A 25010-nucleotide genomic window follows, 5' to 3' on the forward strand; every position below is an offset into this window, starting at 1 on the left:
TATGATGCATGTCCGATTTAATGAGGCATGGCATGGCAATATGCAACAAACAATACTACATATTAAGTGGAGCTCAATATGCAACGAGTTGCATATTGACGAAACACCACATACGATTATTTAGTTCTCTCTCGTTTATGTACCCAACAATATTAAATGTTATTAAACATGGCAAGGGGTGAAGCATAAGTAAACTAACTATTTAGGCAAGTTAAATGAGGCCGGAAACTACAAACAACAATTCCGGAAAATCCTCATGTGCATATTTTAGATTTGGTACTGTTCTGCCATAAACACAATGTTAATCTTGTTAAACAGCAAAATAAAGTCCACCATGTTAAACTAGGCATTTTTCTACCCCATTTACATATAAAGTTTATTAAATTCCGAGTTACGGTTAATTAGTTATGAAATAAATCATTTTAACATGCTATTTATGCAAATTAATTCAAACAGCACATTTAGACATTTTAAACATGGATGCAAGCAGCATATTATGAAACTAGATAAAGTTCTAAGCATTTTACATATATAATTCATTTTAAACCGATGCACGGTTAATTAGTTATTAGATGCATGAACATATAGGGTTTTTTTTGTAAAAACTGCAGCTCTTGGGTAATAGCTAAATCGCAGAGACTGAAAAAACAGGAACTGGAACGCAACAGGGGGCGGCTGGGCGCTCACCAAGGGCTCGGCTCAGTCGGAAGCAGAGGAGGCCGGATTTGGGCGGCGGGGCTGGGCCTTGGCGCTGGGCCTCGCAGGCAGATCAAAGCGAGAGGCAGGGCGTGGTCAACGCAGGGGGGCGGTGGTCTGTCGCTCGAAGCAGAGGAAGCAGGGGTGCGACAGCTTCAGGCGGTGCAGGCGCGGTAACAGGGCGATGCAGGCGGAGCGGCGGCGTCAAGCTTCCTGGATCCGCGCGACAAGGAGGAAGACTGGGCGCGGGCGAGCTCGTGCCCGAGCGCCTGCAGATGGCGCGGCGGCGGAGCTTGCTGCAGGGTGGGCCATGGTGACGAGCAGCGATGGGGTTCGTGCAGGGAGGGTCGAGGAGGAGGCCTCGGGCGCTCGCTGCTGGAGAAGCTCCTGCTCCTGTTCGAGCAAACAAAGAGGGGGAGATGTGAGGTGAGGGAGAAAGACAGGGAAGGAGAGGAGCGGGACGAGGCCAGTCCTTGCCGTGGTCGACGGAGGGCGAGGTCGCCAGCAGCAGGTCGAGCTCCTTCTTGAGGAAGGAGGCGCGCGATTGGAGGAGTCCAGCCAGACCTGGAGGAAGCCGTCGGCGAGCTTGGCTCCTGTGGACCTGGCGGTTCAGGGACTTGGCGAGGCGGAGGGAGGCAGACACGGCATGGAGGAGCTCCTCTCCCGTTGGGCTCGTGCACGCGGGACGAAGCAGAGGAGGCGGCGCCATGGAGCTTGGCGAGCTCCTGCTCGTTCCTGTGAAGGAGAGAGATGGCCACCGTGAGAGAGAGAGGGGGGAAATCACAGGAGGGGGAGGAGAGGTCGCGGGGTCGCCTGGTGGTGGCGCAAAACCAGGAAGGTGGTCGGAGGCGGGAGAGGATCTGGATCGGGTGCGTTCTCGGGTTGGTCCGATGCTGAAAACGAGGGAAGGAGAGTGGGTGGCTGCGGGCTTGGATCCCGAGGAAGAGGAGTGGCGGCGGCGAGGAGGATTGATGGATTGGACAGAATAGGTTAGGGTTTGAGTGTTTAAATAGGAAGGGTGGCTAGACTAGGGGCTAAAAGGACCCTCCGATTTTAATCGGACGGTCTCGGATAAATAGGTTAGGGGACCCAATTAAGAAAACGGAGATGTTTTATAGATGTTTGGGGATGATTCGAATCCAACGGTGACGACTGCCCAGCTTGGGTTCGGGTAAGTTTCGGACATGGTTGCGAAGGGGTTCAATGCACTGTGCAAAGAGGGATTAGGTGGTTTGACAAGAGGGAAATCGAAAACCCGGCTGGTCTGGAACGGTCAACAAAGACAAGGGGGGAACGCAACAACTACGAATGAATGCAAGTTTTAAAAACAAAGACAATAACGAATGCCGATGCAATGCGGATGATGCCATGATGAAATGCAACAAACAAAACTAAAACACGCGGCGACAACAAGGTAGCTAGAAGACTTCTGGAGCATCAGTCTCGGGGCGTTACAACACTCCACCACTACAAGAGGATCTCGCCCCGAGATCTAGGATGGCACCGGAGAGAAACAGAAGAGGAAGAGAAGAGGTAAAACTAAGTTGCTTCTTGACAAACGAGTGAAACCACGAACCTTGACAGGTTGAACAAATTAAAAGAGAGAATACAACGAAGATGAACAAAGTTGAAAACAATCCGTTAGGAAAGAGGAACAAAGAACATTACGGGAACCTTGTAGGTTGAAAAATATGGAACAAGAGCTTAACGGATCAAAAGGAATATGAAAGCACACCGGTAGAAAAGAGAAACAAGGAACTCCATGTGAACCTTGGAGTTTGCAAAGCTATGAATGACGAGAACAATGGACGAGAAGTACATGCAAGCACTCCGGTTGAAACGAGATGTACAAGGAACGATAAGGATCAATTACGATAATGCTCCGGTTGGAAAATGGAAGGGATAGAATATGAACTTGGCAAAATGAAAGCACTTGGATGAGACTCCGGTTAAAAGAGGAATGATAGACACAACACTCCGGTTAAATGGATAAGCAAGAAAAAGAACATGATCTTGACAAAACGAGAAGATGGGATGAAGAGAGAAACCTTCACATTGCCTCTGGAAGAAGGAATAGAAGATGGATCATTGGAATAAAAGAATGGAGAAGGAAATGCCAATTTCTGCCACAAATGAGCTTGGAACGCACCTTTCCAAGAAGGTTATAACAGAGTTGTTGGAAAACCAACAACGAAATGAATAAGCTTGTAGTGGGCTTAAGGAAAACTTCTCAAAATTATGAGGTTAAATCCTGCCACTAACGAAAACAATAGATTGGATGGATATGAACAAGGAGACGAGAAATTTATTTCACCAAGAGGATAAATGAAGAACTTGGGTCATTTATTAGCACCATAAATAGCAAAAATCCTTAGGGAAAGCTTTAGGTGAAATATAACCCAAGATAACTCCAACAAAGAGATTAAAGGATTTAAAATACCTCATTCTTGACAACATGTGAAACATGGAACATGGATGGAAATTGTCAATAAGGACATAACACCACCTCAAAAGATAAGGTAGGAAGAATTGCACTTCAGAATGCAAGATGAAGAATGCTTGAACTCCTCAAAACAAAACATGTGTTGAGCACCATGTTTATCTTTGAATAAAGCTTGGCGGATCTTAACTTCGAGAAAAATATTGAAGAACAATTCGAGAATGAAAGGCATCCTTGATGAACCATCATGTAGAGCCTCCATGAAGAACTCCGATAATAAAAGAATGATCAAGCGAAAGGGAAAGTTGAAAAGAACTCCGGGAGAAGCCTTGCAATGATTAGATGAAGCTTTGAAATGATATAATTGAAATAACTTGGAGCTCCGGAAAGAAAAATGAACAGATGAGATCAAGAATTTTTGATGAATCTCCGTCATCCGTTTCTCAAACACCATGTAGTGCTTCTGAAAGACTGTGTCTCTGTCATCCGTTTCTCAAACACCATGTAGTGCGAGAAATCCAACAGAGGAGATCGAGTCTTGTGGGGAAAAGTGTGCAAACCTCTGCAGAGTGTACAATCTAATCATGGTTCGCCGTGTCCCCGGTTATGGACATCTTAAGCATCTGGTTCGTGGATTATCATATGGATCTCATCACTCTAAATTAAATTGTTGGGTTGATAACTACTGTTTAATTGGGATTGAGTTGGAGGAACCTCCTCAATGTTGTTCAACTACCATGATAGTTAAATAAAATATATTCCTTTGATGTAGGGAAAAATTGGCTTTTCGCAAAAACATATTAACCATAGAGCCTCTACCAGCCATATGCATGTAGTGATAGCATTTATTATGTTCATTGTGTGTTACTATGCTAGCATATTCCATGTGCTGACCCGTTTTCGGGCTGCAACGTATCATGTTGCAGACTTTTCAGACGAGGAGTAAGGTGCGCTAGGTCGTTGTCGTGCACTCAGCTATGCCGTTGGAGTTGATGGACTCACTTTATCTTCCAAGCCTTCCGTTGTTATCTTATTTAGATGGCCTTAAGCCATATTTATTGTAATAAGTTCTCTTTTTGAGACATTCGATGTAGTAAGTGTGTGATTGCACTCTGTTATAAATCCTTCGAGTACTGTGTGTCAGCATTACTGATCCAGGGATGACACTTATGCATAGAGACTTGACCGTCTGAGGTCAGGTCGCTACAAGAGATCTCTCTTTTCAGCAAGCTGGAATTCATGAGTGTTTAGCCTCTCGAGGATATCAGCGGGATCAAGTGACTTGTAATCTCCACGTTCTTGTATCATCAGTGCCAGAGTGTCAAATGAGAAATCAAGCGATCTCAGCAATTTCTTCACCACCTCATGGTCGGTGATATCAGTAGCACCAAGTGCTTGAATCTCGTTTGAGATGTCAGTGAGGCGATCGAAGGTTTGCTGAACATTTTCATTGTTGAGTCTTTTGAAGCGGTTGAAGAGATTGCGAAGAACGTCAACCCGAGAGTCACGCTGAGTTGAGACTCTTTCATTCACTTTGGACAGCCTATCCTAGATAAGCTTAGCAGTTTCCAAAGCACTCACTCTGCCATACTGTCCTTTACTTAGATGGCCACATATGATGTTCTTCGCATGAGAATCGAGTTGCTTGAATCTCTTCACATCAGCATCATTCAGAGAAGGTGTGACTGAGGGAACACCATTTTCCACAACATACCAGAGTTCATTGTCAATTGCCTCAAGATGCATTCGCATCTTATTCTTCAAGTAGGGGTAATCCGTCCCATCGCAGGTAGGACATCCAGCAGAGACCTTGATCATACCTGCGGTCGACATAACTAAAAATCCAGGCGGTTAAACCAAAATCACACAGAACAAGGGAGTACCTTGCTCTGATACCAATTGAAAGTGCGTTAAGTCGACTAGAGGGGGGTGAATAGGCGATTTTTTAGAATTCTTCACTTAGGAATTTTAGGGTGAGGAAATTCCTAAGTGAAGAACTACTAGCAGCGGAATAAGTACTCAGATGCATACATGACATAACATAAACATGGACATCATGATGAAATGAAAACAGATACAGAGTATGGGAAGCGTAAGCACAGGATAAAACAGGATGAAGACAAACAGACTGAAGAAATTGAACTGAGGAAATGGAGAAAGTCTTCAGTCAAAGTCTTCAAACAGATATGAACAAGCACACAACACAGTAATGAGGAAATGATAGAGTTGAGGAAATAGAACCAGTAGGATTGGTGAAGACAGTGATTTGGTAGACCAGTTCCAACTGCTGTGACAGTTGTACGTCTGGTTGGAGCAGCTAGGTATTTAAACCTGAGGACACATAGTCCTGGACACACAGTCCTCACTGTATTCTCCTTGAGCTAAGGTCACAAGGACCTCGCCCAATCACTCGTGGTAAGTCTTCAGGTGACTTCCAAACCTTCACAAACTCGGTCACTCGACGATCCACAATTTCCTCTTGGATGCTCTAGACCATGATGCCTAACCGTCTGGAAGATGCACAGTCTTCAATGGTAACAAGCGTCGGATCCATGCAGGATCAATCTCTTCAGTGATGCTCAATCACTTTGGGTTTGTAGGTGTTTGGGTTTTGGTTTTTCCTCACTTGATGATTTTTGCTCAAAGTCCTCGGAGGATGGGGTGCTTTCAAATGACAAGTGTCAGTTTCTCTCGGAGCAGCCAACCAGCTAGTGGTTGTAGGGGCGGGGCTATTTATAGCCTAGGGATCAACCTGACATGATAGGACATAAATGCCCTTCAATGATATGACCGTTAGGTGGGTAGATATTTTGGGACAGCTGGCGCGTAGCACAGCAATGGTCGAAAATTTGACTATCAAATTCCTCAGGGCTATCATGTTCCTCACTTGTAGGCAATCCGCAGTGGCGAATTCGTAACTCCACAGTCAGAACAAATTCCTCAGAGACCAGAAGAACTTCGTCTCTGTCACTGAAGAAATTGACTGAACTGTATGAGATTTCCAACGGCTTCACTCGAAGGGATTGGTAGGTGTAGGGTTTTGAGTTGAGCATCACATGGAAATTTTTCCTTAGTATTTCCTCAACCCCCTTTAATAGTACGGTGTTTCCTATGACTCAAGAAAGAGAAAATGAAACTACGAAAACAAAAGTCTTCACGCTTCATGTTCCTCGAATGAATACCAAGTCTTCACGGTCACACCAATTTCTTCACTTTCAAAGTCTTCAGAAATCCAAAGTCTTCAATAGAAGAACTTCATTTTTAGGGGTCGACTTTCTCTGTAAATATCAAAATCCTAATAGACTTATAGACCTGTGTACACTCACAAACACATTAGTCCCTTAACCTATAAGTCTTCAATACACCAAAATCACTAAGGGGCACTAGATGCACTTACAATTTTTTAAAGTTTCGTGTACACGACGTACACAAAAGAACAGACATAGGGTCGGATATGTTACATAGATCAACTTTAAATCTCAGCCGTCAATATTTTTGGTTAATACCAAATTGGAGGATCTAAAGAGGTGACGGAAGGAGAACTATGAAAGGTTGCTCCCTTTAATATTAGGTACAGATCTCTCTCTCCTACCTCCATTTTAAGGTTAGCAAAGTATATTGAGACATTCGAGAGAGCTTTGCTCCCCTCCTTCTTGGAGAATCAAGACCTCTCAAGGGAGAAGGATCCCCCATCATAGGATCACCTCCTATGGGAGAAGGATCTCTCTAGATCTTCAAGACCTCACCTCCTTTGGAGTGGGAAGAACCTACCCTTGTGCCATTTCCCTTGATTGTTCTTGTATGCTTATGGATCTTATGTGTGTTATTCTAGTGGATGTGTGACTTGGGTTTTGTTGAGTGATTCCTCTTGTTGTCTCTTCCTTCCACCTCCAAGTGTGAAAATATCTTCAATAAGGGTTCCACCATAGATCATCTTGGTATCAGAGCATAGGTTGATTTAGATCTTGGAGTTCTTACCTCCCACATTCTAGCCTAATTTTGTTTGTTTTGCCCAATTTCAAAGATCCCCACAAAAAGAGAAATACCAATTTTTTCTCATTTTTTGGTTTCATGATGTTTTGTTGATTTTGATCCATGCATTTGAAGTATTGCGGGTGGATCTACCTCCCCACCCCCTTTTCCCCTTTTCCATCCACGAAATCCACCCCAAGATTGCAACAAATTTTCTTTCTTCCTAACTTTTCATTTTCATCCCAAGCCCTAAATCGCCATTGTTTACGTGCCCGGACGATCCGGACCCTCTGCTAGATCATCCGGCTTTGGCTGTTAGAACTAAAAAATAGAAACAAACAACTCCACCACTTCTTTCCGCATACCAAGCCACCTTTCCCCACCATTATACTTCCGCAACCACACCAATACATCCATAGCCCCACAAATTTTGCTACCATCGAATTTGACAAGTTTTCTTGAGATTTTGAGTTGCGGTTTTCAGTTTCCTAGGGTGTTTTAGCTAAATAGGAACAGTCCGATATCAACATTACCACCACTCATCATTGCCACCGACTCGACATCGACAACAACCACTGCACCATTGACACCATGCCCGCAAGCAAGGATGGTAACTTTGACAACATCTTTGCACTTTCCCCTTGCCATTGCATTGCTAACCCCCAAGCCATTTTGCGTCACTTTCCTACCGAGACTAGCCATTGACTATTCCCGGGCCACGCTACTTGTGCACTTTAGTGATACATGTTCCGCATAGCTATCATAGCGTGCATACATCATCATATCACCTCTTGTGTCATCAATTGTTCCCGCAAATACATAATTGCTATCTTGGTTTGAGCATTTCGCATAAGTGGCTAAAGGAAAATATCAAGAGAAAAAGAAAAGATTTCAAGCAAAGAGAAAGCACAGAGCTTGTAAGCAATAGAAATAGATCACCACATTGCATATCATATTACCATACTTGATCATATTGGATCATCGCAAGAGTTCACCGGGAACCATACATACAAAGCATAATCGTGATAGGAAGTCGATACATTTTACCTCTCATAGGTCATTGTGCACAAGTTTCGTATACGAGTATTGAGCGATCATGCTATGTCTCTATAGAGTAGCATTTTCCGTGGATTCCACATTTTGTGCTCATTTCCTTGGTTGCACAACCCCACTTATCTATCCATGTTTGTGTTTTCGTGTGCCCCTCATTGCTATTGGTCGACTTGTTGCACTTGTGATTTGTGAATCTCTTTCAACATTATAGAATCGTACTAACAATTGCATAAATTTTTGCCACTTATCCTCACCAAGCTACTCCATAAGCTTTACTTTTGTAGGAGTGAGAAATGAAACCCGGTACCAATTCTCCTATTATAGCATTACATTGAGTGATACTCGATACATCTACAATCTTGAGAAAAGGTAACTTTGGTATTATTCTCGAATTTCCTACTTACCTCCACTAGATCATGATGGATAGGCCAAGCACATCGAATACACACTTTGAGGAGCAAGATGAAGCACACGACTATGTCACTAAAGGACATCTATTCGTTGTTAAGTGAGCTCTACATTAAGAGAGTGAAGCTTTGGGCAATCCCATCAAGCAACTCGTCACCCACTTATGCCAATCGAGACTATTTTGATGCCATGCTATCCACCGAAATGGAAGAATTTCGGCACATGATGGTCAACCATGCATCTTCAACATCTTCGTCACCAAGACGGTGCCACTCGAGTCGACACTCTTCAGACTCATCTTTTGACGCATGTCTTGCCCGAGTTCATTCTCATCATCCTGATGACCATCAAGATCATCAAGCTCCACAAAACCCATTCCATGGCAATGGTTTGGAGGACCGCCTATGGGAGCACGAACGACATCGTCGCCAAGAACAAGATGCCATGGGCCAAGAGCAAGCTCAACAATGCCAACGTCAAGAAAATAAAGACGGTGATGCACTACGGCAAGAGCAACAACGCCGTGAGGAACGAGCACTTGAGGCAAAACATGCTATCCAAGAAGCTAATCGCGCCATAAAAGAGAACAACCTCCGAGTGCGTGAGCAAGAGGAAGCGCTCTGGCAAGAGAAACAAGATGAAGCCGCTCACATTGAGTAACGCCACGAAAGGAGGAACCGGGCACGAATCCCTCGCCCTCAATGTTAAGCTAATCAAGTGGAGCATTGATGTAGGGTGGAACCTTAGGGGCGACCTTTCATGATTTGGAGGGGATCCCACGAAGAACACGTTGAACACACGAGGGGAAATGAGAGGAAGCAATCAAATTAAAGGGAAACGGTCACACATGTGCTAGATTCATGAACACAAAGAGGTCACAAAGATCCAAGGACAACAAAGGAAGGATGCAAGTAGCTAGTTCTTCTCCAAGAGGAGGTCTTGAATCCACTAGGGGATCTTCCCTTGCGTGGTCTTTAATCCACTTAGGATCTTCTCCGCGGAGGCCTAGGTCTCCAATGGAGTATGTATCAAGTGGTGAGCAAAGCTCTATCTCTCAAATGAGCTAAACCAATACTAACCCTAAAATGGTGGAAGTGGAGGAGTATATATAGTCTAGGGCCATGAAGGGGTAAGTGAGGGGCGAAACTGGTACATGGGCCTTGGCCCGAGTCTTTGCACGCAGGCAGGTACCGGACATCCGATGGGCTACGGTCATCCGGTGGCTTGCGGGTGTCCGGACATCCGGAAGTCTTCGGACTTCCGTCATTTCCTCTCTAGACATGTGGCACCGGATATCCGGACGTTGTCGGTTGTCCGGTTGCTGATGAGTGTCAGACATCCGGCATCTGGCGGTCGTCCGGGCGCTGTAGAGTCCCTCAGCTATAGCTGTTCTGGCAGGCTAAATTTCTAGGTGTCGGACGTCCGGTATGGACCGGTTGTCCGATGGCGGTGACTTGCAGTTAGCCCTTCCTCTTGTTCCTCGCGCTTGGTGACCTCGTCATCTTGTCTAATGATCCTAGCTGTTCCATGGTCTTCCTCTTGGTTCCTGGTCATGCATAGCACATATGTTTGAGGTAGCAACCATGTCTCATATGTGAAAAGTAACGGTTCAGAGAGGAGCAAGTTCACCTTGTGTCCAATGGCGTATGGTCGACATGTCATCGTATGTCCTCTTGGGGCTTGGGGGGTAGTCGAAGTGTGCATGGGGATGACCATAGGATGCTCCACATCATCTCCCCCTTGCGAAAGATCCGACCTCGGATCGTAATCCTCATCACCATGGAAACGGTTGTCGTGGACAGACTTGTAGTTGGACGGAGTCGAATACAAGGCACAATCCAAGTACTCCAAGGTGTCCCCAGAGTGGTATACATGCAAAAAGAGCTAATACAAATGACGCTCGGAAATACAATGGTTAGCGCACACAAGGTGTCCATCAAGTAAGTATGAGAACGTATAACAAGATTATTCGTTACAAGGCACGAGATACTTGTCCAAATGATGTAGAATAATATGTAATGCATTCATGGGATAAAATTCATTCATTGTGCACACAAAGGTGTTGTTTGTAACGACCAAACCTCAAAGGATTTGAGTCTCTGTGCTTACCGTGCTAGTCCCTGGATCGAACTCGCTAGCACATAGTATAGATGAATACCAGAATAACAAGTGCATCATTTATTACAACGTATGATCCAAAGTATATAAAATAAAACAATATGCATAGCACATAGATAGCTTTATTCAATCAAACAACGGAAAGTAGCAGAAAATAACGATGAGTCTCATCAAAGCCCACTGGCGATGCTGAGTGCAGACTCGCGACCCTAACGGTACCATACTCTTTGTCTGAATATCCTGCAACATGAGACATTGCAGCCATATAGGTCAATACTTTGAATGTATTGGCAAGTTACACCGGAGCAATAATAAAACAGACGTACATGTATATGCATAGTATATCAAAATGAAGGCTTGAGGTTTTATTTTTGCAGAAAGCTGATTTTGTCCTCATAACTACGTAATAGTCAAATTTTTATTTAGTTCTTTTATTACTACAGTTAAATACACAAGGTTGAGTTGGCAAAATCAACTCCAACCTACCCTTTATTAAATTTTCCCACATGTATTATTAAGTGTGACATCTGTCAAGATCATCCAACAACTGTAATGGCATAGTGGCTCAAATTTGTCCATAACCGGGGACACGACTAATCATGATTAGTTTTAAATCCGGCAGAGTTAAGATTGGTGTTGTAACCAAACGCTGCTTCAACTCCTGAAAACTGGCTCCACATTCATCGGTCCAAACTAATTTCTTCACCTTCTTCAACAATTCAGCCATAGGCTTCGCAATCTTGGAAAAGTTCTCAATAAACCTCCTGTAATAACCTTCAAGGCCCGAAAAACTGTGAATCTCTCCAACTGTCGTGGACGTCTCCCACTCTGTAACTGCAACAACCTTAGATGGATCAACTGCAACTCCATCACCTGATACAACATGTCCTAGGAAAGCTACCTCATCCAGCCAAAACTCACATTTGCTGAACTTGGCATACAACTGGTGTTCCCTCAATTTATCCAATACCAAACGCAGATGCACCTCATGCTCTTGCTTATTCTTGAAGAACACCAATATATCATCAATGAAAACAACCACAAATTTATCCAAGAACTCCATAAACACCTTGTTCATCATATTGATGAAGTATGCAGAGGTGTTTGTCAATCCAAATGACATAATAGTATATTCATACGACCCATACCTCGTAGTAAAAGCAGGATTTGGAATATCTTGCTCACGTATCTTAAATTGATGATAACCAGAACAAAGGTCAATCTTAGAAAACACTGTAGCTCCCTCCAACTAGGAAAATAGATCATTTATCATAGGCAAAGGATACTTATTCTTAATGGTTACCTCATTCAAAGAACGATAATCAACACACATCCTCAAGGTCCCATTGTTCTTCTCCACAAACAAAATTGGGGCTCCCCAAGGTGATGAACTTGGGCGAATAATCCTTGTACCTTCAAATCTCTTATCCGCTTCTTCAATTCCTCCAACTCTTGAGGATGCATTCTATACGGTCTCTTTGCAATTGGTCAAGTGATTGGTATTAATCAATAAGAAACTCAATATCTCTATCTGGTGGCATACCTGGCAACTCCTCTGGAAACACATCTGGATAATCCCTCACAACTGGCACCTCTTCCAGGCTACCCCCCTTAAGAGAGTTCACCTTCACCGGATTATGCTTATACTTACATACATATTTGATCCTCTTCCCTTCTGGTGCATTGAGAGTAATCGATCGGATGGCACAATCGATATGGCCTTTATATAAATGCAACCAATCCATACCCAAAATAGTATCCAGACCTTGCGACTTGAATATAATCAAATTTGTAGGAAACACATGCTTCCCAGTAGACAGGGTCAACTGATGACAACCAACACCTGCTATCATCTCCGCTCCTGGGGAACTCACTCTAATAGGCATACTAAGGGTTTTGGTTGGCAAGAATAGATGAGTTATAGATATAATAGGGCTAAAGACTATATATATAAATATATTCTACCCATATGCATAATATGATCAAGGCAATATATAAGGCAACAAAACACAACAACGAGTAACACCAACAAACAAACAACAAACAATATGATAATATTATATGTATATATATATAGTTGAATAATTTTGACAGGATGTAATTTAACAAACAAACTATAAATCAAGCAAGCAATCTAGTATCTTCTTACCAAGAAAGTGGGCATAATCAGATACGCTAACACGATAACGTTGCGATATAAAACAAGCATGAATGGTGGTCTCAGCACTAGTTCCTACTTAACTGGTCAAAATACTTGAGGGGGTTAACTAATAAATAGTAAGAAGTATAGACAATTTTACAAAATAATTTCCAGTCCTATGGCTTTTCTAATCCATTTTGTAGTGTCACGCCTACAGTCAACACTGCTCTGATACCATCTGTAACGACCAAACCTCGAAGGATTTGAGTCTCTGTGCTTACCGTGCTAGTCCCTAGATCAAACTCGCTAGCACACTAAGTATAGATGAATACCAGAACAACAAGTGCATCATTTATTACAACGTATGATCGAAAGTTTATAAAATAAAACAATCTGCATAGCACATAGCTAGCTTTATTTAATCAAACAGTGGAAAGTAGCAGAAAATAACGATGAGTCTCATCATAGCCCACTGGCGATGCTGAGTGCAGACTCGCGACCCTAACGGTACCTTGCACTTCGTCTGAATATCCTGCAACATGAGATGTTGCAGCCATATAGGTCAATACTTTGAATGTATTGGCAAGTTACACAGGAGCAATAATAAAACAGACCTACATGTATATGCATAGTATATCAAAACGAAGGCTTGAGGGTTTATTTTTGCAGAAAGCTGATTTTGTCCTCATAACTACCTAATAGTCAAATTTTTATTTAGTTCTTTTATTACTACAATTAAATAACAAGTTTCAGTTCGCAAAATATACTCCAACCTACCCTTTATTAAATTTTCCCATAAGTATTATTAAGTGTCACATCTGTCAAGATCATCCAACAACTGTAATAGCATAGTGGCTCAAATTTGTCCATTACCGGGGAGACGACTAATCATGATTAGTTTTAAATACTCTGCAGAGTTTAGTACGCTTTACCCATTGGACCCAATCCGAAGATTGAGTCCAAGTCTTTCAGAAGAGGTTTGCTTAACCACCTGACGGGCACATCCCACCTACATATGCTACATCTGTTGACACTGTCTCGGCAAGGGTTCCAACAACTGATCAACTAAGCCAGAGCCTATATAGCCAGTGGCTGCACATGGAAGCTACTAGTCACTAAGTCTGTCTGATCTTTTTGAACCTGGGTGGCATTCCACTTAGGGTGCACTCTCATGGGTGCATGGCCTTAGAAAAGGTGCAAGACCCCATGATGCCTTCCCTCAACACCAAGCAATACCACTTGCGCCCAGGGGTGAATTAAATCCTTAATTACTACTCATTTAATATATATATATATATAATCCTCACATAAACTAAATGTATACACAAACCACCCCCGTCTACAAAGCATAGCAAAACTACAACTACCATGATCTGCAATGACGGGGAGATAGCTCAACAGTGTAGCAAAAATAATATAGTATTCCTATACATGCATAAATTTATACTGTGGTATATACTACATGCATAGAAAACAATAGGTAAAGGATGATCAACATGTAACTTGCCTTGGTTCTGGTTCAAAAAGTCACACTCCTGACAATAGCTCGAGTCGCACTCCGGACAATCTACACGTTCCACACAATCAACATATCAAACACCAAAATTCCAATAGAGCCAAAATAAAACCAACAGCAAGAAAATCATTTTAAAATTCAACAACAGCATCATAATAGAACCTAAAAAGCACTACGGTCACAACGCAAAAAGAAACACCTAAAACCGACAAACAGTTTGAGAGCTATGGCCTCCGAAAGGTTTAGTTTGAATTTGAACGAATTCAAATTTCAAAAGTGCAAACATGTGAGATTTTGGTTCTGTCATATTCTCGTGGTCATTGTGAGTGCAGAGGAGAAAGAATCACCTAATTTGGATATCCAGATTAGGAGTTATAGCTAATCAAACTTTTAGTTGACAAACTGAAATAAAAACAAAACCAACATAAAACTCTTGACTGGTTCCTACGTGTACTGTAGCAAATTGCCATGTGTCCACTCGTGATTGGCCGAGGCCGTGCTGTGCGTGCGCGTGCTCACCCGAACAGGCGGCGGTGGCGGGTCGGGTGTTGGCGGCGGCGGTCCTCCGGTGGGTATCCGGCGAAGACGAGGTGACGGGCGGGTGCGGTGTCGAGTGGCGGAGGTGGTGGTGATGTTGAACGGCGACGAGGCTCCCTCTGCTCGCTACGGTGGCGGGGTGAACGGCGGCTGCTCCGGAGCTTCAGCTCGGCGGCGGGTGGTCGCTCCGGCGCGCTGTGGTGCATGGGAACTTGTGAATAACACGGTAACTGAGAGGAGGTTCGAAGGAAACAAGTGGCGCGGCTGGAAGTGCTCTTACGACTGGAAGGACGAGCGGCGAATACGGCGGTGGGTTAACCTCCTTGGCGAGCTCCGTTTCGCCCAGTGACTGCGTGTGGATGTGTGACGAGGGGGAGAAGGCCTCGGGAGGTTTCCCCTAGGGCTTTGCCTCGCGTAAGGTGTCCCTTGTGGACACGGGATCGTCTAGGACGCGAGATCGATCCGTCTCGGCATCGGGTGCGCATGCGGCTGCGCGTGTTCGTCCAACCGGCTCGGGGAAAGAGACGAGCAGGGGCGCTGGGTCCGCTGGTCAGCGGCTAAGGCGAGCGAGCGGGCTGGTGCGGCACGGTGGCGCGTACCGGTTCGGTTGGATGGGCTGGGGCGAGGGAAGCTGCTGGCTGGCTGGGCCCCTGGCTAGCTGGCTGGCCGGCTGGCTGTCTTTCTCTTTTTTAAAGAACTTCTACAGCAAAAACAAAACTAAAATAAAAACACCAGAATAAAATCTAATAAAAAAATACAGACACACAGTAAAATAACACTACTAATATAAACTACAGGAACACTAGTTCCTCATCTAATGCAATTTTTGGAAAAACATATTTATGCAATAGGCCACTCAAACAGCAATGTAAACCCTGAAATAAGATATTTTGGAGATTATGAAAAATACCAAAACATAACAGATAAACTGGAAATAATATTCTGGATATTATGAACATTTTTAAAACAGGGGAGAAGTCATGTTATCTCCACTCCAATAAATTGCCTTTGCTTGCATAATGATTCGAATATTTCAGAAAAACAAATAATGCAAAAAATATGAGATGCATATGAATGATCTAATAACATCCTAATTTAGGAAAATTGGGTTGTTACATTGTGAATGTGATCAAGGCAACCATTGTGCAAAATGATGTCATAATGGGACGGTGTATAAAAAGCGTGAACATGGTAATTGGTGCTAAATGGGGTTATGTTATCATTATGTATGAATATGCCATCAAGGAAGATCACAACAAATTTCCTATGGAAGTGCACACGCTCATATATCATGAATGACATAGAAATACAAGATGCAACAAGGAAATCATAATGTGAGTCAATCCATGCATAAGATGCAAATTTGTTTTGGGTGGTGTTGTACCATGGCTCGATGTCGTGGCATAAGTGATGGTCCGGTGGTGCTTCGAAAGTAGGTGCATTCACTAAGTTCGAGCACTCCTCAACTTGAAGGTCCATATGGTCCATCTCCAATGTGGGTGCTCCATCCAATAGATGTATCATGTAGACATGAAGAAGGAGACAATGAAAGTGCAACTAATCCCTGGGTGGTTTTGGTAATTCTTAACAACATATAACTCATTGCCCTAATATTCTTTCAAGATAATCATTTCAGAAAGTTCAATGATTGGCATGGCATGGACTAAGAGATGTGGACCCCCTCAAAATGCTATTGGCAAAAGCTCAAGACTCTACATTTTCATTTTAGTGATCCAAGATCACATTGAGTCCATAGGAAAAGCCAATACTATTAAAAGGGGGTGAGGTGTTGCTTAATGGCTTGCTTGCTCAAAATGCTCAGTGATATGCTCCAAAAGCTCTCAACCACTTTCTCATTTCCACATATGTCCTAAACCTAAAGTCAAACTCGGCCCCACCGATTTGATCTATCCGGCTCCACCGAGTTCACTTGACATAGCCATAGCCAGAAACCCTAATCAGTTCGGTCTCACCGAGATGGGATTGCAAACTCTCCGTTTCCCTTCGTAACGTTTCGGTCTAACCAAGATGAGCGATCGGTCCCACCGAGTTGGCAATGCAAACTCTCTGTTTCCTTTTCGTAACATTTTGATCTCACCGAAGTGAGTGATCGGTCCCACCGAGTTTGCCTGGCCAACTCTCTGTTTGCCTGGTACTAAAATCGGTTTCACCGAGTTGAAGTAATCGGTCAAACCGAGATCAAGTTTTTCCCTAACCCTAGGGCATCGGTCTCACCGAGTTGATCATGTCGGTCCCACCGAAAAGCCTAACGTTCACATTTTGAACCAGTTCGGTCTCACCGAGTTTCACTATTCGGTCCCATCGAGTTTGGTAAATTGTGTGTAACGGTTAGATTTTGTGTGGAGGCTATATATACCCCTCCACCCCCTTCTCCATTTAGGAGAGAGCCATCAGAACATGCCTACACTTCCAGCATTCATTTTCTGAGAGAGAACCACCTACTCATGTGTTGAGACCAAGAAATTCCAATCCAACCACAAGAATCTTGATCTGTAGCCTTCCCCAAGTTGCTTTCCACTCAAATCATCTTTCCACCATATCCAAATCTGTGAGAGAGAGTTGAGTGTTGGGGAGACTATCATTTGAAGCACAAGAGCAAGGAGTTCATAATCAACACACCATCTATTACCTTTTGGAGAGTGGTGTCTCCTAGATTGGTTAGGTGTCACTTGGGAGCCTCCGTCAAGATTGTGGAGTTGACCCAAGGAGTTTGTAAGGGCAAGGAGATCGCCTACTTCGTGAAGATCTACCCAGGTGAGGCAAGTCCTTCGTGGGCGATGGCCATGGTGGGATAGACAAGGTTGCTTCTTCGTGGACCCTTCATTGGTGGAGCCCTCCGTGGACTCGCACAACCGTTACCCTTCGTGGGTTGAAGTCTCCATCAACGTGGATGTACGATAGCACCACCTATGGGAACCATGCCAAAAATCTCCGTGTCTACATTGTGTTTGCTCCGTCCAAACTCCTCCCCTTTACCTTCATATGCAATGATTTACATTCCGCTACTATACTCTTAGAATTGCATGTGTAGGTTGATTGCTTGACTTGTGTTAAGTTGCTAAAATCTGCCAAGACTTAAAATTGTGAAAAGGCTAGATTTTTATTTGGTCAAGTAGTCTAATCACCCCCCTCTAGACATACTTTCGATCCTAAAAGTGGTATCAGAGATATGCTCTCCATTTGCCTTGATTTCCATAGCTTTGGTGATCATAGCCTTGGTTTCACAACCTAGGAGAGTATGGCGTCTAGCGAGGGACATTACCACCGTAGAGGTCCTTAGTTTGATGGTACTAATTTTGCTAGTTGGAAGCATAAGATGAAAATGCATATTCTTGGACATAACCCCGCCGTTTGGGATATTGTGTGTATTGGTTTGCAAGGTGAATTCTTTGATGGAAGGGAACCGAATCGTGAAGCAACCGCTGAAGAATTGAAGATGTTGCCATACAATGCTCAAGCTTGCGATATCCTCTTCAATGGATTGTGCCCCGGAGAATTCAACAAAATCAGCCGTCTTGAGAATGCAAAGGAAATTTGGGATACTTTGATTGATATGCATGAAGGTACCGACTCCGTCAAGGAATCCAAATTAGATGTGCTTCAAAGTCAACTTGACAAGTTCAAAACGAAGGATGGTGAAGGTGTCACTGAAATGTACTCTAGGCTTGCTCTCATCACAAATGAGATTGCTGGCTTAGGAAGTGAAGAGATGACCGACAGATTCATCATCAAGAAGATCCTAAGAGCCTTGGATGGAAAATATGACACCGCGTGCACATTGATCCAAATGATGCCCAATTACAAAGATCTCAAGCCAACGGAAGTCATTAGTAGAATTGTTGCTCATGAGATGCTCCTACATCATCAAGTGAGAAACAAGCCTTCAATGAGGAATTGAGCTTAATGGTGAAGAACTTCAACAAGTTCTACAAGAGTAGAAGCAAAGAGAGAAGTTCCAAATCAAGATCCTATCATGACAAAAGATCTTCTAGTCGTGAACGCAATTACTACAATTGTGGAAGACCCGGACACTACTCCAATGAGTGTACGGTTCCCTATAAAAGAAGAGAAGACTCACCTAAAAGGAGAAGAAAAAGGGAAGAATTACCTCCAAGAGACAGGAGTAGAGATGATCATTATGAACAAAGAACCTCTCGTAGAAGCAAGGATTCGGAAAGGAAGGACAAGTCATCAAGGAGCTATACAAAACGAAGACATCAAGCTCATGTTGTCTGGTTCTGACTCTGACAACCACTCCGACAGAAGTTATCACTCCGACTCCGAATATACTCAAGATGAAGGTGTTGCCGATCTAGCATTGTGTCAACCAACTCCTATGACATATTTGACTCACCAAATGAAGGGATTGGAAGATGCTTCATGGCTAAAGGCCCAAAGATATCACACCTTGAGTATGTTGATTTCAATAGTGATGAAGATGATTTGCTAGGTGATGATGATTTACTTGTTGACCACTCTAGTGATGAAAACTATGATGAACTTGCTATTAATCATGCGAATCAAGATAAAACGAATGACGATGATAAGAAGGAGACGTCTAACTAAAGAACTAAACACTCTTAAGTTAGCTCATGAAACTACCTTAGAAGATCATCAAGAGCTTTTTAAGACTCATGAGAAGCTACGCTTTGAAAAGCTCAATCTAGAGAAAGAGCATGGGTTCTTAAAAGCAATCTATGATGATCTTCGTAAGAAAAGTTCTTACATTGCCAAGCGTTTACACTTGTCTACTTACATGCCACAAGTTAAATCTAACAACAAGAGTAAGAAAGATTCTTCTTCTAGTAGTAACAATGATCATGCTAAATCCAATGTTGTTGCTTCTAGCAGTTCTCTTGATTCCACTAATGATTCTCTTAGCCAAGTTACACTTGAGCAAGAAAATAGCTTATTGAAGGGAATTATAGAGAAAGGTGTTTACAAGAGCCTTGCCTGAAGTAAGCAATTTGAGGAAATTGTATGCAAGAAAGGAGGCACCGGAAGAATCAAGGTGTTGGTTTTGAACGTAAGTTCAATGCCAATGGAGTTGAGTGGGAAGAAGATCAATACCCCAAGACGAAGTTTGTTCCTCAACAAGAGAAGTATGATCCTACTTCCTCCAAGGGGACACAAGCTCAAGATGATCTTCCACCACAAGACCACAAGCTAAAAGGCAAGGTCAAGTTTCAAGAGGAGATTGATGCATTTGAAGAAGCACCTAAGGCCTTGGTCAGGTGGGTTCCCAAGACTACATCAAGTTCTACTTCATCAAGTACGACTACAACTCCAAGGATTCCCATCAAGATGATGTGGATCCCGAAGAAGAAGAACTAGAGAGTTCTTGAGGGTGACTCCGCCAACATACTTCACTCATATTCATTTTGGCAAGGACAAGTGCAATCAACCTTCACATCTTGCACTAGTTCAAGGAGTCACAAACCCTCTTGTTGGTATGTCAAGGGACAAGGTAACCTATTGCTTTCATGGAAATCATCTTGTGTGTACTTCACTCTATGTCTATGGATATCCTTGTTTGTTCCTTGTGGGACTAACCCATGTAGGTATTGAAAGTGCAACTCACTCCAATGGATTGCTCCAAATGATCTACATCAACATTGAGCATCTACATCTTCAACACCTACATGAAGTCATCATCGACAAAACCCAAGGTTAGTTCATCCCTCTTAGGGGGGTATCACATCTAGGGGGAGCTTTACTCTAAGAATTGAGCTAAAGCAACTCTAAATGGTGTGAACACAACAATGCTTTATGTAAAAGTGGTAACCCCACTTGTGCTTAAACGATGAGTATGACCTATGATCAAATGTTCTCATTTAACTCCTCAGTCAATATACTCATATATAGATGACCTAGCCATCGCCAATTGCTTGATAGATGCTAGAGTGTTTGTGCATGCTTTGCCACATATTTCATTTGCCATCTTATTGTGTGAGCATGTTGAGTGCAGATTTTTCCCATTCGAGGACATCCATTTGTTGCTTTGATTGTTTGGTCTTTTCTTTTGCCAAATGGATGGACAAGAATGCCTAAGAAATCCCTCTAGCTATCTATGCTTTTCACGTCTCAAACTCTATTCATGCTACATCACAAAGTTTGATCAAGTCAGATTCGAACCCTGTGGGTGAGGAGCACTCGGAGCCACCGTTTCGTCATAGACTTAAACTTACAAAACCTCTTAATGTATTTCGGTCTGACTGATTCATTCCTTTCGGTCACACCGAGTTCATTGAGTTGATCTAGGTTTCAATCTCGGTGCAACCGATTTGAACAATTCGGTCACACCGAGTTGCAGTAACCACTTGTGATTCTGCATCTCAGTGCCACCGAGTCGTTCCACTCGGTCACACCAATAGGGTCTGGATATATATACCCATGGGTCAAATTTTGGAAATTTCTCCGAAACCCTTCGCCCGCACATATCCAGCTCTGCCGACTCGAGGTCTTCGGATCGTCTCCTCATCGCCAGCGACCCCCTGCCGCTGTTGTCCGCTGCCGTCAACGGATATCTCCGCCGCTATTGTCGTCGTAGCAAGCTCATCGCCAAGTTAGGGTATGAGTTCGATTCTTTGTGCGCCATGATTCTTTCCACGATTGAGATTGTTCTACACAACAAAAACTTCCTTTAGATTAGTTTTGATTCGAAAATTTAGGGTTAGGTTTCCCCCGAATTCATCTCGGGCCGATCGAGTTGTAGAAATCGGTCTCACCGATTTGGCCTAGGCCATTGCACTTGTAATTTTCGGTCTGACCAAAACTTACAAATCGGTGTGACCGAGTTCGATTCTCAATGAAACCCTAGAAATCTCGGAGTCACCAAACTGTGTCTCGGTCTGACCGATTTCACTAGTTTAGACTCTAATATTGCTTCGGTGTCACCGAGTTCAACAAATCGGTAGCTCCGAAATGCTTTCTGTAGAAAACTAAAACTAAGTTTTTGACTCAATTGCTTTGCAAAATCACTGCACTTTGTGATGCTCATCCACTTTATATCAACTATATCTATTCACAGGGCCAGCTTTCAGCCATGTCAGACTAGAGTGACAGCCAGAACACGTTTGAGGAACAGGTTAACTTGAGTGAGGGCACTAGCCCCTCCGGCAGCTATGATGAGGGTAGCAAAATCACCCCAAGCAACTTGCCAAAAGCTGCAACCAGGACAAGGAGGAAGAGAAACTCAGAATCAGAAGATGAAGACTTTGTTGTTGATGAGGAGGTTACTTCAAAGAAAAAGGTTGTCAAGAAAGAGTTTGGCACAACAGCTTCAACCAAGCCTGGTTTGCACAAGAAAGCTCCTGCCAAGAGAGTGCCTATGTCAATAGCCAGAGCATCTACTCAGGAGAAAGCTCAGCCAGCAAGTGGTGCTGGAAAGTAAAAGAAGGATAGGAAGAGAGGAAGATGGTGCAAGCTTGTTGATCCTATGGCTGAATTTGAGAAGCACTCATCTGATGAGGAAGAGGATGAAGAGGATGCTGCATTAGCACCCAAGACTCAGAAGTTGATGGGGGATACCATCAAGTCAGGGGCTGCTCCATCAAAGCCCAAGACTGCCCCCAAGGTTGCTGCTGCTCAAGCCTCTAAGCTAACAGCACCAAAGAGATCAACTAGAAACATACCAGCAGCTGAGAAGAACAAGGCCCAGTGCCTTAAATGGAAGAAGAAGAAGAGCCCCAAGTGCTCAGAAAACTCAAACTAAAGATTCCTGATGATGATGACAATCATCCAGTTGTTGATAATATGAAGAAAAGAAAACATGTAGGACTCATATTGTGGAGACACTCAGACCCCTATGCTCTGAGAAGAAGGACTATTGTGGACTACATGTTTCACACTAAGGAACAACAGGACTTCTATGAGATTGTGCTCTTGGACAAGAAGCCCATTGTGTGTGACATGAAATGGGTGGACTGGAAATACATTGAAAACAATGAAGATCACTTTCCTGGAGTACATGAGAGCTTCAGACTCAATGGAGTGGACACTTCCGTGGGTCAGAAATTGACCGAATGGAATGATGAGCTGATCATGTAGTTTTACTCTACTTCTCACTTTTACCCAGATGGGAAGATTGTCTGGATGACTGAGGGAACAAGATACGAGTCTATAGTTGCTGAGTGGGCCAAGCTTATCAAAGAAGAAGAACTGCTGTGGTCTACAGGTTTCACACTAAGGAACAACATGACTTCTAGGAGGTTGTGCTCTTGGACAAGAAGCCCATTGTGTGTGACATGAAATGGGTGGACTGGAAATACATTGACAACAACGAAGATCACTTTCCTGGAGTTCATGAGAGCTTCAGACTCAATGGAGTTGACACTTTTGTGGGTCCGAAATTGACCAAATGGAATGGTGAGCTGATCATGCAGTTTTACTCTACTGCTCACTTTTACCCAGATGGGAAGATTGTCTGGATGACTGAGGGAGCAAGATACTAGTCTACAGTTGTTAAGTGGGCCAAGCTTATCAATGCCCCTTAAGAGCATGAGGATGATACTGATGTCTATGCCAAGCACAAGAAAGATCACAACTCCATGGCCAATATGTACAAGGAGATACCTGACAAAGCCTTGGAGACACACAAGCTAGGCTCAGTGTACTATCTGTTGTCTGGATTGGCCACCATGAACACTATATTGAGGCACACTTTGTTTCCCAAGTCAGGAGATCACAGGATGATCAGAGGCCACTCCATCAACTTGCTTCAGATGTTTGATGTGCCACAGAAACCTAAAGTGATGAGTTCGATTGTTGAGACTATCAAGAGAACTGCAGCAGATCAGAAGAGATCATGTGGGTATGCTCCACACATTCATATGCTCATAAACTCCAAGATGGGCACAAGCACATATCTGTTATATAAAGAGCACCTTCCCTTGAGGCCTGATTTTGAGGATAACACAGTTGTGATGGATCCTACACATCCAACTTCTGTTGAGGCTCAAGAGAAGAAAGAGAAGGCACAAGCTGAAAAAGCTTCAAGGATTCCAGATCCTTCTACAGTCAATCTCAAGACCAAGCAGGACCAGCTCAGCTATCTGCTTGCGGCCACTATGAGAATAGAGAAAGGACTAGCTACCCTGACTTGAAATCAAGAGAAACTCAATTAATGCAAATTAAATGCATAGAAACTCAATTAATGTATAAAAAAGGCCAAACGAACCCGGAATAATTCCAAAATTTAGCACGATACTTCTATTTGGTCTAATCTGCCTGTGTAAAACAATTAAGGCGGGAGAAGGCAGTGTACGTATGACGTTTCACACACGGAGGTGACACGTTCCCTCTCGAAACCAAGAGCCTTCTTGAGGGAAGCTCCGGATCGCAAGAAGCTTACACCAAAGCTTGTCCCAATTCGGCCAAAAAAATTACTGCAGCATGTTGGTGCCATGTCATGACACCATGCCAAGTTTCATGATTTTCAGCTGTGTTTTGGATTTACAGGAATTAAAAAACCAAGTTTCTCAATCATTCCGGCCGAGCCACGACACCCAGATGTTTGAATTTCATTCCCATTTCTTGCATGGGACCTATAAATTCACCCAAAGACACACATGTGATTTTTCAACAAACTTAGGTGCATTGGAGCATGTGCTTGTAGTTCAAATTTGAATTATGCACATTAAATGCCCAGAAACTCAATTAATGCATAAAAATGCCAAACGAACCCGGAATAATTCCAAATTTAAACACGACACTCATATACTAGTTGCATGTTCACTGTACGTAAATATTCTAGCAATTCAAACACCATCCTTTCCCTCTGTAACACTATTTTATCTTTCAAAACATAATGAAAAAAATCAGGTATACCACAAACAGTTTACTAGAAAGAATCGTGTGGGATGCGATATAAAATATCTTGGCGCACCATCTTGTCTGGCTTACGCAGGAAGCTTCGTCGTCTACAGTCCACCGCCCCCGCTTGAACCACACTTGCGCGTCAGTTTCTCGCGGCACTGAGCGAATTTTTTTGCCACCGCGGAAATATCTATCTCCCCGCCCCCTCCCTCCTACCAAAAGCCACATTTCCACTGTTCCTCCTTGCTTTCCAAATTCAAACCTTCACTGCTGCTTACTGGCAGCTCAGCCTC

Source organism: Triticum aestivum, chromosome 1D (assembly GCF_018294505.1).
Source record: "Triticum aestivum cultivar Chinese Spring chromosome 1D, IWGSC CS RefSeq v2.1, whole genome shotgun sequence".
Classification (NCBI taxonomy): Eukaryota; Viridiplantae; Streptophyta; class Magnoliopsida; order Poales; family Poaceae; genus Triticum; species Triticum aestivum.